The sequence below is a fragment of the Nuphar pumila genome, chromosome 16 (assembly GCF_984573655.1).
Source record: "Nuphar pumila chromosome 16, dmNupPumi1.hap1.1, whole genome shotgun sequence".
Taxonomy (NCBI): Eukaryota; Viridiplantae; Streptophyta; class Magnoliopsida; order Nymphaeales; family Nymphaeaceae; genus Nuphar; species Nuphar pumila.
Window position 1 is genome coordinate 24,176,995 of NC_143264.1, and position 15,443 is coordinate 24,192,437.

Sequence of the window (15,443 nt, forward strand, 5' to 3'; positions counted from 1 at the left end):
AACGCGTAAACAAATCGAATCTTATCCATAAGACATCAGGTCTCAAACATAAGCCCATTTTTTTTTTCTTCTGGGGGACGTTGCCCTCCTAAGACCCGCACTAAGGGGAGCCCTCAGACCCCCCTTACTGTAAGGGCAAAAACTCTGAATCAGGCTCCACAACTCATCAGTTGAACCTATGTTAAAATAAGTGGGTCCAAACCTGAATTCGACTAAGTAATATAGGTATCCGATTAAGATTCAAGTTTAACTAGATTTTTATAAGAAAAACTATACCCAGATCCGATGAAAATTACATAAACTAGACCCAGTCCATACCTCACAAAATAATATTTTTAATTATTTTACATTGAAAATTTGAGAATCTTAACTGAAACTCCGATCATACCTGGTTTGGTATAAAATTTTATAAACCATACCCAACCCATATAATAATCGGACCTCATGGATCCAACCTGAATAATTAATCAAAATCCCTTCTTTGCAACCAAACCCTAGCCCTATAAGATCCAATATGTGTCAGGATCGGGTCATACCCAATCCATTGACACCCTTAGTAGCAGGTTCACCAATTTGCAGTCTAATAGACACTCAAAGCAACCACGTTAATGAAGTCATTGAGATTAGTTGCTTCGTTTCACAGAAAATTAATATCACCATGTCAACTTGTTCAATGTATTTAATTTTGTAGGAGCAATAATCTCTTCTAGAATGTGACGTTAAACCCTTTTAGTGGCAAAATCAAGTCATTCAATTGCATGCAGTCGCAATCCTTTATATATATTAACATTTGGTTGTTAATGCTAAAATGCATTTTCTAATTATGACATGATATTGTTAATGCTAATATGCATTTCATTGTTAATGTTAATTTTTTATTTAATGAATGCTCATATTTTATTTCTTAGATACTTACATAGATCAAGTTGTTGCATTAATGTTATTTTTACATGTTAATCTCATATTTTTCAGTATTTATTTGAGATTTTTTATTTCTTGTTGGTTGTTGCTTCATCAATAAAGAATTTTTTATTTATTTATAATTCTAGATATTTTTTATAGTTTTTTAAAGTTTTTTTTTTAAAAAACTTTGAGGCTTACGCCTCGCCTCAGATTTTGGTGGAGCACCTCGCTATGCTTCAACACTTTTCACAACATTGGTGTCAACCTTAAGCAACTTATTCCTATACTACACAATTACGATAAACTAGGAAATTAATGGAAAATAGGAATAGCCTTCGATAGAAATAAGAGTAATTCAATCCTCCAACTTTGGTCACAACACAAAAATGCTTTTACTGAAAAAAAAAAACCTAATCTTATGATGAATTTTGGATATACCCAATATTTAAAATTGAATTAAAAAAAAGGATCCACAAATACATCCTAAACCCAACTAGAATGTTTTGCAATTCTGCTCTTGCTCTTGCATCAAATAGGTAGTTTCCAACCATGAGAAACAGAGAGCCTTTATCCGTGATCGAACAAACTGTATGTGAACATGTAGACAAAAACACCAAAATAGTGTAAAAACATGGGGTTTAAGTGTTTTAACTCCATTCGCCTGTAAAAGAGGAATAAATATAGCATTGGTCCCCATCCCGCCGCAACAAGAATTCTGCACTACAAGAATGACATTCCATGAGAAGCCTGTTCTCTAAAACATATCAAATTCATACTCCAAACTCCCTTATTTTAATGTACCTTTGCACGTATTTCACAATTTGGACACAAGTAGCAAACACACACACCAACATCACTTGATTTGGTGTCACGTTCTCAACTAGCATCAGTAAGAAAAACTTGTGTGCATCTATCAATGGATTGATCTGCATTGGTGTCCAAAGGTTCATCCTCATGTGTCCTCATGAATAATACCTTGCAATAACCCCACACTCCCTTTTTGGAAAACCAAGAAACTTAACCTTCTAATCAAGGCATCTTATTGAACAACTAGTAGCCATTCACAAACCCCATAATGAAAGAGGTCGTCAACAAGCTTTGGACTTTAGAATCCATGCCAAACGAGAGGTTTTGTGTACAAGTATGCAATATGGGGGGAAGGTGAGATGTTGGGGCAAGAGTGTTGGGTTCTTTGCACCTTGGTGCAATAATACAAGGTCTCTTCAAGGAGGTGGTTTTGCGTGAGACACAAAAATCTGAGTAGACTTTATGTTTGGTTGCTTCACTTTCCAATTTGCTTGAGATTCAGAATTACATGGGGTCTCATGTGATTTTGAATCTCAAGCAAATTAGAAAGTGACTCCCATTTGCAAAGGCAAATGAGATTCACTTTCTCACAACTTAACTTTTTATGCAAATCAGATTCACTTTCTCATTCTATTAGCAATGCTGCTGTAAATTATAAAATGCTGTTTTAAATAATAAATCATATGTTGTACATTAGATTAGATTCTTACCTTTTTACTTTTAATGTAGATTAACTTTCCTTATCCTTGCAAATCTTCCTTATCTATTGTTAGTTAGGATTAAGGGAAGATTCTTCATCAGTTATGTGATTAGTTATCTACAATCAAGAAAAGAAATCGACCAAGATAAGGTCGACTGATGTACTTATGTATTCAGTTTTTTGTAAAAGAAATATCAATTAGAAATTCAAATGAATTGAACTTCTTTCATGGTATCAGAGCCAAGCTCTGATCTGACCTGATTTTCGTTGAATTATTCTTCTTCTTTGCATCCACTTTGAATTCCCTAGTACCCATCAATTGTCCCATTCTTCTTTCACGAAGGTCAAGAGCCTATTAGTCCAAGTAGTAGTCAGGTGAGATCAACTCCGTGCCCAACGACTCCAAGTTGTCCTCAATGGCTTCTGACAACATCAATAGCGGTGCTGGTTCATTTGAAAACACACAAGAGTCGACAACTAATCAGTTTTTCCTCCATCACTTGGATAACCTGCGGATATCCTTAGTGTCTCAACAACTTATTGGAGACAACTACTCGATGTGGAGTAGAGCAATGGTCATGGCACTAAGTATCAAGAATAAATTAGGTTTCATCGATGGATCGATCACGAAACCTGAATCATCGTTACCAAATGCTGCTATGTGGGAACAATACAACAATATGGTACTATCATGGTTACTCAACTCCATTCACAAAGATCTAGCAACAAGCATGATCTATGCACAAACTGCAACTGAGGTTTGGGAAAAGCTTCGTGAGAGGTTCTCTCAATTAAACACTCCCATAATATATCAAATTCAATAAGAGATAATCAATCTCAAGCAAGGACAATCTTCAATAACGATGTACTTCACCAAACTGAAGGGTTTATGAGATGAAATATCCATATACATTGAGATCTCGCTTTGCTCGTGCAGGACCATGGAGATTATTCAAGAGCTCCAACAATGAGAGCGGCTCATTTAATTTTTAATGAGCCTCAATGACAACTTTAGTGCAATCCGGAGTCAATTACTCCTCACGACTCCATTACAAAACATATCCAAGGCCTATTAATTGATTATTCAAGAAAAACAACAATGCGGCCTTCATCTCATATCAGCCTATAAACTAGTTGTTGTGGTCATCGATCAAAACAATCAGTCTATCAAAGCTGACACATCAAAGATAGCCCAAACATGCACCAAACCAAAATGCGAACATTGTGGGCGTCTAGGCCACATCAAGGCAAATTGTTATTATCTTCATGATTTTTCTAACTGATCAAGAGGTTCTTTCAATACTCGCTTCAACAACCAGGCTAGTGCCAACACTTGTTACTCCGCAGCTAAACCTGAAAAGCCAGTGCCCAGCCCTTCCCTTCCTGAACTTACTCAGAACAATATGACAAGATCATGACCATTGTTAACCTAGGTAATCAAAATCCTTCATCAATGGTAAACCTTGCAGGTAATATACCTAAACCATCAGTTTGTCTTTCCGTATCTCAATATTGGATTATAGATTAAGGGGCCATAGATCACATCACAAATTCAATATCTAACCTTTCATCACCTGTGCCAATTTCTTTTCGACCCATTGGCCTACTTGATGGGATGTCCACCCCTGTCACTCGTATTGGAAACATCATATTGTCATTGACAATTACCTTATAACATGTCTTATATGTTCCTCATTTTAGATTCAACCTCATTTTTGTTAGTAAATTAATCCATGATTTGAAATATGACTTTGTGTTTAAAGAAAATCCTTGTGCATTTTAGGACCCACATTCAAAGATGAAGATTGAAACATGTAGGCTGTAAGGAAATCTTCACATCTTTGAGAACAATGGTAACAATGCCTTGAATCCTTCTTCTTCTTTCGTTTGGTACCTTAGACTTAGACATTTATCAAATTTCAGACTTCAAGTTCTTGTTGATTCCAATAAAGTTAATGAATTTTTTTTAATGAACATTGTTCCATTTGTCATAAGGCCAAACAAGCCAGATTGCCCTTTCCCCATGGGACCACATTATCTTCCAAACCATTCAAATCGATACATTGGGATATGGGGTGCATATCAAACTCCATCTATGTCAGGATCCCATTTCTTCTTAACCATAGTAGATGCATGTGGGTATATCTTATGAGGTATAAGTCTAATCCATTCAATATCATCAAGAATTTTATTGTGTTGATTCAAAATCAATTTCAAACCAATATTTTGGGCATTAGATCCGACAATGGAACCAATTTTTTTTTCAAATGACATGCAAGTCTATATTAAAGAAAATAGAATCAACCATTAGCATAGTTGTGTAGTGATGTCTTCTTTTAAATCGTTGTAATTTTGAAAAGATTTTTATATGAAAAACATGTGAAAACCAGACATCAAATAATAAAAACCGGTTCTCACTAGTGGATGAGACCGGGTCGAACTCAGGGAACGAGAATATATCGTATTCAAACACACAAATCTAACCTAATCTTTATTGCCGAATTATGTGAAATGTAAAATGCTCAGAAAAGGTAAAAACAACTAACTATTACAACAAATGAATACCCTTCACAGAGGGCGTAAAGTGCAATATTTACAAACCCAATTAAAATTCCTAAAGTCTAAAACAAAAGAAAAACATCTTTTATTCTTGCACTTCTGTATCACAAATGCGCTTTAGCTCCACTCCTATGAGATCCTGCACAAATCACAAGCACACGAGCAGTACAAGAGATAGATATGAAACTATATTAAACTAACTAAATGCTAACATATAAAGGAAATTATACCTGAAATCTAAATGACTTATTACAATTGAAAATGAAATCTAATTCATTATGACTAACTAATGACTCACTTATTCTAACAACATTTTATCAGACATTTAGCAACAACACCTGAAATCCGATTCATCATCATTTTTTATATACTAATTCTATGTTTTTGAATTCTTAATGTTCATTCAAATTTGACAATGCTCATCAAGTAGTGCTCAAGAATCAGTAGATCGATAGATGTGGGAACTCAATTTGTCCGATTCAAAAATTGTTAATCACAATATTCCCATCATATTCAGACATCTGATCAAATTTTATTGAAAATATTCCCCAGAATTAATAACAATAGCATTCATCGGTATTTCCTACAGCAGTAGTAGTCACCGGAAAATGTGGTGAACAGCAGTCACCGGAAAACAGTACCAGTATCGAAAAAAAAATTCAACAGTAAGTATTACTCAAATTTTCTTGGCGATCATCGAACAAAACATTGATTTAGATTTCAAACAAGAACCTTGATTTAAACTTCAAACAAGAACATATATCATTCACCGAAAAAAAATAAAATCATTTGTGAAATGAGTCTCACGGTGGCGCAAGAATGAACACGCCTGTTTTACATTTTCACGATAAACGTGAAGTGATATTTTGTTTAAACAAGGGATTCTTAGCCAGAAACAGAGTTCCACAAGATTTCAATAGGCTAGAATTAGCTGATTATCAATTTCAAGTGGTTTGGGATACAAGCGCCACCGGATTCTCATTCATGGATGATAACTCGAGTTTTTATGGAATAAAATCAATCCAGAACACTGAATAACACCAGAACTCAGTAGATCAGGTGACTGTACTGATTCTTCACACATACAAACACTAATCCGATATTCAAATTATCGGATTCTCAGTCACGAAGATTCAGATTATCACCGGAGGCTTAGTCACGATGATTCAGATCCAATTATTCATCCGAACCATAAATCGACCTCTGTTATTTCAAATGATGCAATTGATTGCTAAAAGAATGGATAATCGATCAGATGAGCTTTAGTTTTTTTTTTGATCGATGTTGAAAATCAACTTCAAATATCTTTGAAAACAGTGATTGCCGGAAAACACAATGCTCAATCCAGATGTTCGATCTTCTTTATATTTTTTTTTTCATTTTTCACTAAAAAAAAACATTTCCTAACTTCATTAATCGAATCAGCAACAGAAGATAAATGTGAAGAGAAAAAAAAAATAAGAAAAAGAAGAAGAAGAAGAAGAAGAAGAAGAAGAAGAAGAAGAAGAAGAAGAAGAAGAAGAAGAAGAAGAGCACTCAGCACTCACCGTGAACCTGAGGGGTTAGAGGAGAATGGCCGGCCTCCTCCCGTACGCCGTCGCCGTTGCTGGAAGTCTCTCCACCGGAAAACAGGGAAGAAGATAGAAAGAGGGAGAAGGGGAAGAAAGGATCAGGAGAAGTGGAGAGGAAGGAGAAGAAGAGAGGGCTGCAGCTCAGGAAGGGGGAGACGATCAAAATGTTTGCCCCTTTTCGGTTTTTAAAAGCCATTCAAACCGATTCACCGGTTTGAAACAGTTTTATTTTGAAAAGCAAACCGGTTAAACCGGTTTGTGTTTATTTTTGCAATTTTCAAAAATCAAAAACTATATACTAGTTTATTATAACATTTTCAAAGATTTGAAAACAAAACTTATTTATGAAGAACTAAAAAAAACTATTCTAAAATTTTTTTCTTTTCTAAAAAAAACAAACACTTAAAATGAAAAAAATATTTTTCTCTATTATTTTTTTTTATTTCATTTTTAATTGCAAACTAAAACTAAACTACTATGAATATAACAAAAACTAAAATATGCATAAAAATGTACAATAAAACTATTTTTCATGCATTTTCTAATTTTAAATCATTTTAGCACATTTACTCGAAAACTAACATAAAATTGGGTTTTTGAAACATTATTTTATAAAATCATGCATATTTAAATGTTAATAAACCCTGAATTATATGCATGATCAAATACCCCCATGCTTATGTTTTGCTAGTCCTCGAGCAAACTAGAAAAATGCAAGAAATCAAACTATCACCTAACTCACTTTCGTAGGAATCACGATTGCATTTAGCTCATGCAACAAGCCCTTTCAACCCCTGGGTTACGCCAGTGGACGAGTAAGGTCTCGTGAGGGTTTGCAGTGATGCTACCCACAAACATCTCTGTCATGTATGCATAATATTACACATCCTCACAATCAGTAGGTAATCAAAGACTTTGTTTTCACAAATATTTCCTATTATTTCAAAATCGAAATATAATTAGAGTCTTTTATGCACCACCACAGAAAAAGAATTTCTTTCACTTTTCTAAATATCACAATTATTTATGTTTTATTCTTAGAAAATCCAATAAAAACATATTATTATTTACTTATCCTCACTCATATGTTTTCTGCACAGGTTTTCTCAATCACACTTCTAAGCATTGAACTTTTCTTTCTTTTTAAGCTCTTTTCTCGATTTTTTCATTTTTTTCACGCTTTTTCTTTTTGCGCACTTATTCTTCTCTTATAGCTTGCGTGTGGTCTGCTTTTATGCAATGTCAATATCTTCTATACTTTCAATGCATACCAAAAGATATCAACTAAGACATAAAAGTGACTTCCTTCATTCACCCTTATAACATGAGAGTCAAACATTTCAACTTGTATCTGTTCTCAGTTACTTAGGATCGCGAAGTTTTCCACTCTCCTTTTCGAAAATGGAATTAAAAGTTTCAACTTACATCTAAGTTCCATCTACTAAGGATTGTGGAATTATCCAAACAACCTAACGCATGCTATTTTTTTCTTTTGAGCTCATTTTTTTACACTTCTGTTCATTTGCTTAGTTTTTCAAAAATATAACTGTGCATATTCATATTTATGATTCAAAATAAATTCTAACATGTACCTATCATCATTTCTTTGAAATTCGCATAAACAACCATAATTTTTAGATCTATGTCAGAAAAATTTTCGTGGGGCTTAAAAAACCTCTAAAAACATTAGATTTGAAATAACATTTATATAAGTTCAAACTCTTTCTTTAAAAATCTACTTTTCATAAGAGATGTATAAAATGTGCAAGAACATAAACAGAAATATCAAGGTGTGCACTCTACACCCTCCCCCATGCTTGAATGACACTGTCCCAGTGACACTCCCCCATGCTTATATGAAACTAAGTGAATGCACATGAGAGAAATAAATGAGGGAAAGAGTAGAATAACCTGACATGAATTAAAAATGCACATTCTATGAATGTAATGAATGCAATGTATACATGACAAAACATAAAACTCATGAATGAAACAAAAACAACATGAAAAACTCATGAATAAAACGAAAAAGTAAAAACAAAATAAAATCTATAAATTCTAAGCAAATCTAATAACATACAAGATATGGGTTGCCTCCCATAAAGCGCTAAGTTTCACGTCCCCAGCCAGACGAATCCCTGAAAAAATCCTTCATCGTCCATGAGATCAATGGACATGAAGTCAGACTCAACCGAGTTCTATGAAGAAAAGAGTGTCATCTGTGACATTACGCACTGTGTTTCCATTCCTTCTACCTCTAAATGTAGTATCATGACTCTCTCGACATGAAGGATAGAGATTAGTCTCATCTGAGAGACTGGTCAAGAATTGAGAGTCTAGGACCGACCGACTATCAATAAATGCAACTTCAGACAAGTGGTGAATATGATCATGCTTGACTTGGTCAAGCACCTTCTGCATTTGCACCTCTTGCTTACTAAAAACAATCGGTGATCCTAAAGGCTGAGAAAATGAGGCTCTATATGATGATAATGCATGCTGTAGGTCAGGCCCCTTCTGTTGAGGTATCATGGAGATCGACTCGACAGTGGAAATGATATGGGGCTCATGAGTCAATTCCTGAGTGGAGTGACACGCCTTCCCATACTGAAGGGGTGTAACAGATTTGACTTGCTCATGATGTGAAGCAGTGGTTTGCAAGTCAAATGACATGGAATCCTCTCCCTTTGAGACAACAGTCTGACTATGAAGGTTCCCCTGGTTTTGCCTAATCAATGTCTGAGCTAACTGTCCCATTTGAGTCTCTAGCTTGACTATTGACTGCGTATGGGAACAAAGAGTGGCCTTGATATCAGAAAAGGCTTCTAACATCTTCTCTTGAAATAATGAACTTGGAATGGGCTCCTGAGGAGAAGGTAGACTAGACTGGGAATGAACCTGTGGAAATATAGGATGCGAGTAACCTTGTGAAGGGTTACTGGGTCTATACTGTGTCTGGGAGGGCTGATGAGATAGGGGAATGGACTAGTTTCGCCAAACTGGGTTATATGAGGATGTAAATGAATCGGGCATGGGTTTAGCGAAACCTTGGGCAGCATTCACCTGCTCCTGAACGAATTCAGGATATAGCGGCGCTGCCGGACAATCCGCAACACAGTGTGCAGGGCTAGCACATAGCTCGCACACTCTTCCTATTGGACTTCTCGAAGAATTAGCTAGGAATTGATCTAACTTCCTAGTCAACTGGTCAACCTTAGTATGCAAATCTAACTTGGATCCAGCTTCGGAAATCCCTATTTTCCTAGGACCACTAGACAGAGATATAGTCCTATCGAGCCGTGAAGACAAATCATGATGCATCGTGTTTTCACTCAAAGTCTCGAATAGAGACCATGCCCCGTCCTCACTTTTGAGCATAAAAGTGCCCCCACAAGACGAATCAACCATTTGACGATGCTTTTCAGTAAGCCCGTCATAATAATACTGCACCAACTGCCAACGAGGCACCTGGTGATGGGGACACTTGCGGAGAAGATCTTTCAATCTCTCCCAAGACTCGTGAAATTGTTCTCCCTCAATTTGAGAAAAACTGGTTATAGCTTTACGAAACTGATTCGTCTTACCAATTGGAAAGTATTTTTTTAAAAATTCTCTTTGCATTCCTTCCCAAGTAGTAATACGAACTGTCTCAAGAGATTTTAACCAGTGCTTGGCTTTATCTTTGAGAGAGAACAGAAACAAGGTTAACCGCATAGCATCTTCTCCAAAATTATTGATTCGCACAGTCGAGCAAATCTCAAGGAATTCGTCGAGATGACGATATGGGTCCTCATTGCTAAGGCCATAAAACGAAGGTAACATTTGAATCACACTGGCCTTAATCTCAAAATGGCTCGCTCCTACATCAGGTCTCGTGATGCAGGAGGCGGGAGTATACGTATTTGGCATGAAATACTCCCTCAAAGGACGGATCAATTGATGATCGTCAGCCATTGCTTACACCTTAAAGTAGACCGTGTAGCACATGTCCTAACTCTGGGTTTTCTACCTAACTAACGCACTAAGCGGCCAAACCACGCAAACCACAAAGCGAGTAAACTAAAAACAACAAAAACTAAATAAACACCATGCAGTTACACCTAACAGAGATTATGCATGAGAAATATAAAATCTATGTGTACGGTACCAATCGTACACAGTCACCTCTAAGGGGGTCCTAGTAGGTGGGCTGTGCAGAAAAATAAGCTCTTCTCTAAGATATGCACATACGTGGTTCTAAACCTAAATGCAACACAAACACTAGGCAATAAAGTGAATACTAATATTACGCCGTTCCCCGGCAACGGCGCCAAAAATTTGATGTCTTCTTTTAAATCGTTGTAATTTTGAAAAGATTTTTATATGAAAAACATGTGAAAACCAGACATCAAATAATAAAAACCGGTTCTCACTAGTGGATGAGACCGGGTCGAACTCAGGGAACGGGAATATATCGTATTCAAACACACAAATCTAACCTAATCTTTATTGCCGAATTATGTGAAATGTAAAATGTTCAGAAAAGGTAAAAACAACTAACTATTACAACAAATGAATACCCTTCGCAGAGGGCGTAAAGTGCAATATTTACAAACCCAATTAAAATTCCTAAAGTCTAAAACAAAAGAAAAACATCTTTTATTCTTGCACTTCTGTATCACAAATGCGCTTTAGCTCCACTCCTATGCGATCCTGCACAAATCACAAGCACACGAGCAATACAAGAGATAGAAGTAGAAACTATATTAAACTAACTAAATGCTAACATATAAAGGAAATTATACCTGAAATCTAAATGACTTATTACAATTGAAAATGAAATCTAATTCATTATGACTAACTAATGACTCACTTATTCTAACAACATTTTATCAGACATTTAGCAACAGCACCTGAAATCCGATTCATCATCATTTTTTATATACTAATTCTATGTTTTTGAATTCTTAATGTTCATTCAAATTTGACAATGCTCATCAAGTAGTGCTCAAGAATCAGTAGATCGATAGATGTGGGAACTCAATTTGTCCGATTCAAAAATTGTTAATCACAATATTCCCATCATATTCAGACATCTGATCAAATTTTATTGAAAATATTCCCCAGAATTAATAACAATAGCATTCATCGGTATTTCCTACAGCAGTAGTAGTCACCGGAAAATGTGGTGAACAGCAGTCACCGGAAAACAGTACCAGTATCGAAAAAAAAATTCAACAGTAAGTATTACTCAAATTTTCTTGGCGATCATCGAACAAAACATTGATTTAGATTTCAAACAAGAACCTTGATTTAAACTTCAAACAAGAACATATATCATTCACCGAAAAAAAATAAAATCATTTGTGAAATGAGTCTCACGGTGGCGCAAGAATGAACACGCCTGTTTTACATTTTCACGATAAACGTGAAGTGATATTTTGTTTAAACAAGGGATTCTTAGCCAGAAACAGAGTTCCACAAGATTTCAATCGGCTAGAATTAGCTGATTATCAATTTCAAGTGGTTTGGGATACAAGCGCCATCAGATTCTCATTCATGGATGATAACTCGAGTTTTTATGGAATAAAATCAATCCAGAACACTGAATAACACCAGAACTCAGTAGATCAGGTGACTGTACTGATTCTTCACACATACAAACACTAATCCGATATTCAAATTATCGGATTCTCAGTCACGAAGATTCAGATTATCACCGGAGGCTCAGTCACGATGATTCAGATCCAATTATTCATCCGAACCATAAATCGACCTCTGTTATTTCAAATGATGCAATTGATTGCTAAAAGAATGGATAATCGATCAGATGAACTTTAGTTTTTTTTTCGATCGATGTTGAAAATCAACTTCAAATATCTTTGAAAACAGTGATTGCTGGAAAACACAATGCTCAATCCAGATGTTCGATCTTCTTTATATTTTTTTTTTCATTTTTCACTAAAAAAAAACATTTCCTAACTTCATTAATCGAATCAGCAACAGAAGATAAATGTGAAGAGAAAAAAAAAATAAGAAAAAGAAGAAGAAGAAGAAGAAGAAGAAGAAGAAGAAGAAGAAGAAGAAGAAGAAGAGCACTCAGCACTCACCGTGAACCTGAGGGGTTAGAGGAGAATGGCCGGCCTCCTCCCGTACGCCGCCGCCGTTGCTAGAAGTCTCTCCACCGGAAAAGAGGGAAGAAGATAGAAAGAGGGAGAAGGGGAAGAAAGGATCAGGAGAAGTGGAGAGGAAGGAGAAGAAGAGAGGGCTGCAGCTCAGGAAGGGGGAGACGATCAAAATGTTTGCCCCTTTTCGGTTTTTAAAAGCCATTCAAACCGATTCACCGGTTTGAAACAGTTTTATTTTGAAAAGCAAACCGGTTAAACCGGTTTGTGTTTATTTTTGCAATTTTCAAAAATCAAAAACTATATACCAGTTTATTATAACATTTTCAAAGATTTCAAAACAAAACTTATTTATGAAGAACTAAAAAAAACTATTCTAAAATTTTTTTCTTTTCTAAAAAAAACAAACACTTAAAATGGAAAAAATATTTTTCTCTATTATTATTTTTTATTTCATTTTTAATTGCAAACTAAAACTAAACTACTATGAATATAACAAAAACTAAAATATGCATAAAAATGTACAATAAAACTATTTTTCATGCATTTTCTATTTTTAAATCATTTTAGCACATTTACTCGAAAACTAACATAAAATTGGGTTTTTGAAACATTATTTTATAAAATCATGCATATTTAAATGTTAATAAACCCTGAATTATATGCATGATCATGTAGCAACTCCGCAGCAAAACGAAGTTGTTGAACGCAAATATAGAGATTTATTGAATGTGGCTCGAGCCCTCCAATTTCAATCAAACTTACCAATCAAGTTTTAGGAAAAATGTGTTCTTACTGCAACATATCTTATACATCAAGTCCCCTCAAAACCCTTAATGGGTAAAACTCTATATGAGATGCTGTATAATAAAACATCCAAATATGATCATTTAAGAATATTTGGATGCTTAAGTTATGCATTTAACATCAATCATACCTACAAATTTGATACTCGTGCCAAACAATGCATCTTTGTAGGATATCTATATGGTCAAGTTGGTTATAAAGTTTATGATCTTGAATCTCAAAAGATATTTGTCAGCATAGATGCCAAATTTTATGAAAATATTTTTTCTTTTCAAGATCATAAAGCTCCTTCCATCGATGATCATAATATTATACCCATACCAATATTTGAACCATAAGACTTCTCACCACAGACTCAAGATCATGAATCTTTTTCCACCAACCCAAATGATTTTGATGATCAAGAACCATCGTCTACTCTAGACAACACGTCCAATCATGCCACTGAACAAAGCACCCATGAAATGCCTCAAATTTGAAGATAAGATCATTCTCGCCAACCACCATCGTACCTCAAGGATTTTAAATGTTACTTTGTAGCCCCCGTACTACAATCAGATGAATCGTGTGACATGGCTTCAAGTACCAACCATTCTCTTAGCCATTATCTTACATATCAAAACTTTTCTCCTTCACATAAAATTTTCTTGGCGGCCATCACTCAAAATTCCTAGCCAAAAACTTTTGTTCAAGCCATGAAACAACAATATTGGTGTGATGCCATGGTTGCTGAAATATGAGCACTTGAGGACAACAATACCTGGACGGTGACAGATTTACCTGAAGGTAAGCATACTGTAGCTTGCAAATGGGTTTATAAACTTAAATATAGATCTCATGGTTCCATCAAACATTATAAAACATGCTTGGTTGTTGAAGGGTACACTCAAATCGAATGCCTTGATTACAATGAGACATATGCTCCAGTGGCCAAGATGGTCACCGTTTGATGTTTACTTGCCATTGCTTCTATATGTAATTGATATTTATTTCAAATTGATGTCAACAATGCATTTCTTCATCATGATATAAATGAAGATGTATATATGCACTTACCCACCAGTTTTTTTAGTTAGAGGACACACCAAGTTTGCCGCCTAAATAAGTCTCTCTATGGACTCAAACAATCCTTGAAGAATTGGTTTGCAAAGCTCTCCTCTTATTTAAGGGACATTGAATTTGTTCAATCCAAGGCAAATTACTCATTATTCTCACATATAGGGAATGATCGCCAAATATTTATATTGGTGTACGTGGATGACATAATCATAGCAGGAGATGATCTTGCCCAAATCAGTGACCTCAAAAGAAATTTCAACAAGAAGTTTTGCCTCAAAGATCTTGACAATCTAAAATATTTTCTGGGTATTGAAATGGCTTGATCCAAGTAGGGAATATTTCTATCTCAATGAAAGTATACACTGAATATATTTGAAGACATGGGATATCTGGGTTCGAGGCCATGTCATTTTTTTGTGGAGCAAAATTCAAAGTTCAATATTGAAGATGGATCCATTGTAGAAGATCTGAGTCTCTATCGACGATTGATTGGTCGACTGATATATCTTACCATCACCCGCCCTGATATTTCCTATGCAGTCCACGTTCTAAGCCAATTCCTAAGCCGACCGCACACTCCTTATATGGATGCAACTCTCCAAATTTTGTGATATCTCAAATATACCCCAGGCCAAGGAATTGTAATGAATTCAGCTAGTCTATTGACTATTCTTGGTTATTCTGATTCAGATTGGTATTCTTGCCCAATGACTCACAAATCTATTTTTGGGTATTGCATTATGATCGACATCAGTTCGATATCTTGGAAATCAAATAAACAATCAACTGTCTCTTGATCATCTGCTGAAGTCGAGTACCATTCTATGGCCTTAGCAACTTGTGAACTCACTTGAGTCAAATATTTGTTAACAGATTTTGGGATACCTCATCCTCACCCAATGATTCTCAATCAAGCAGCACTTCATATTGCTG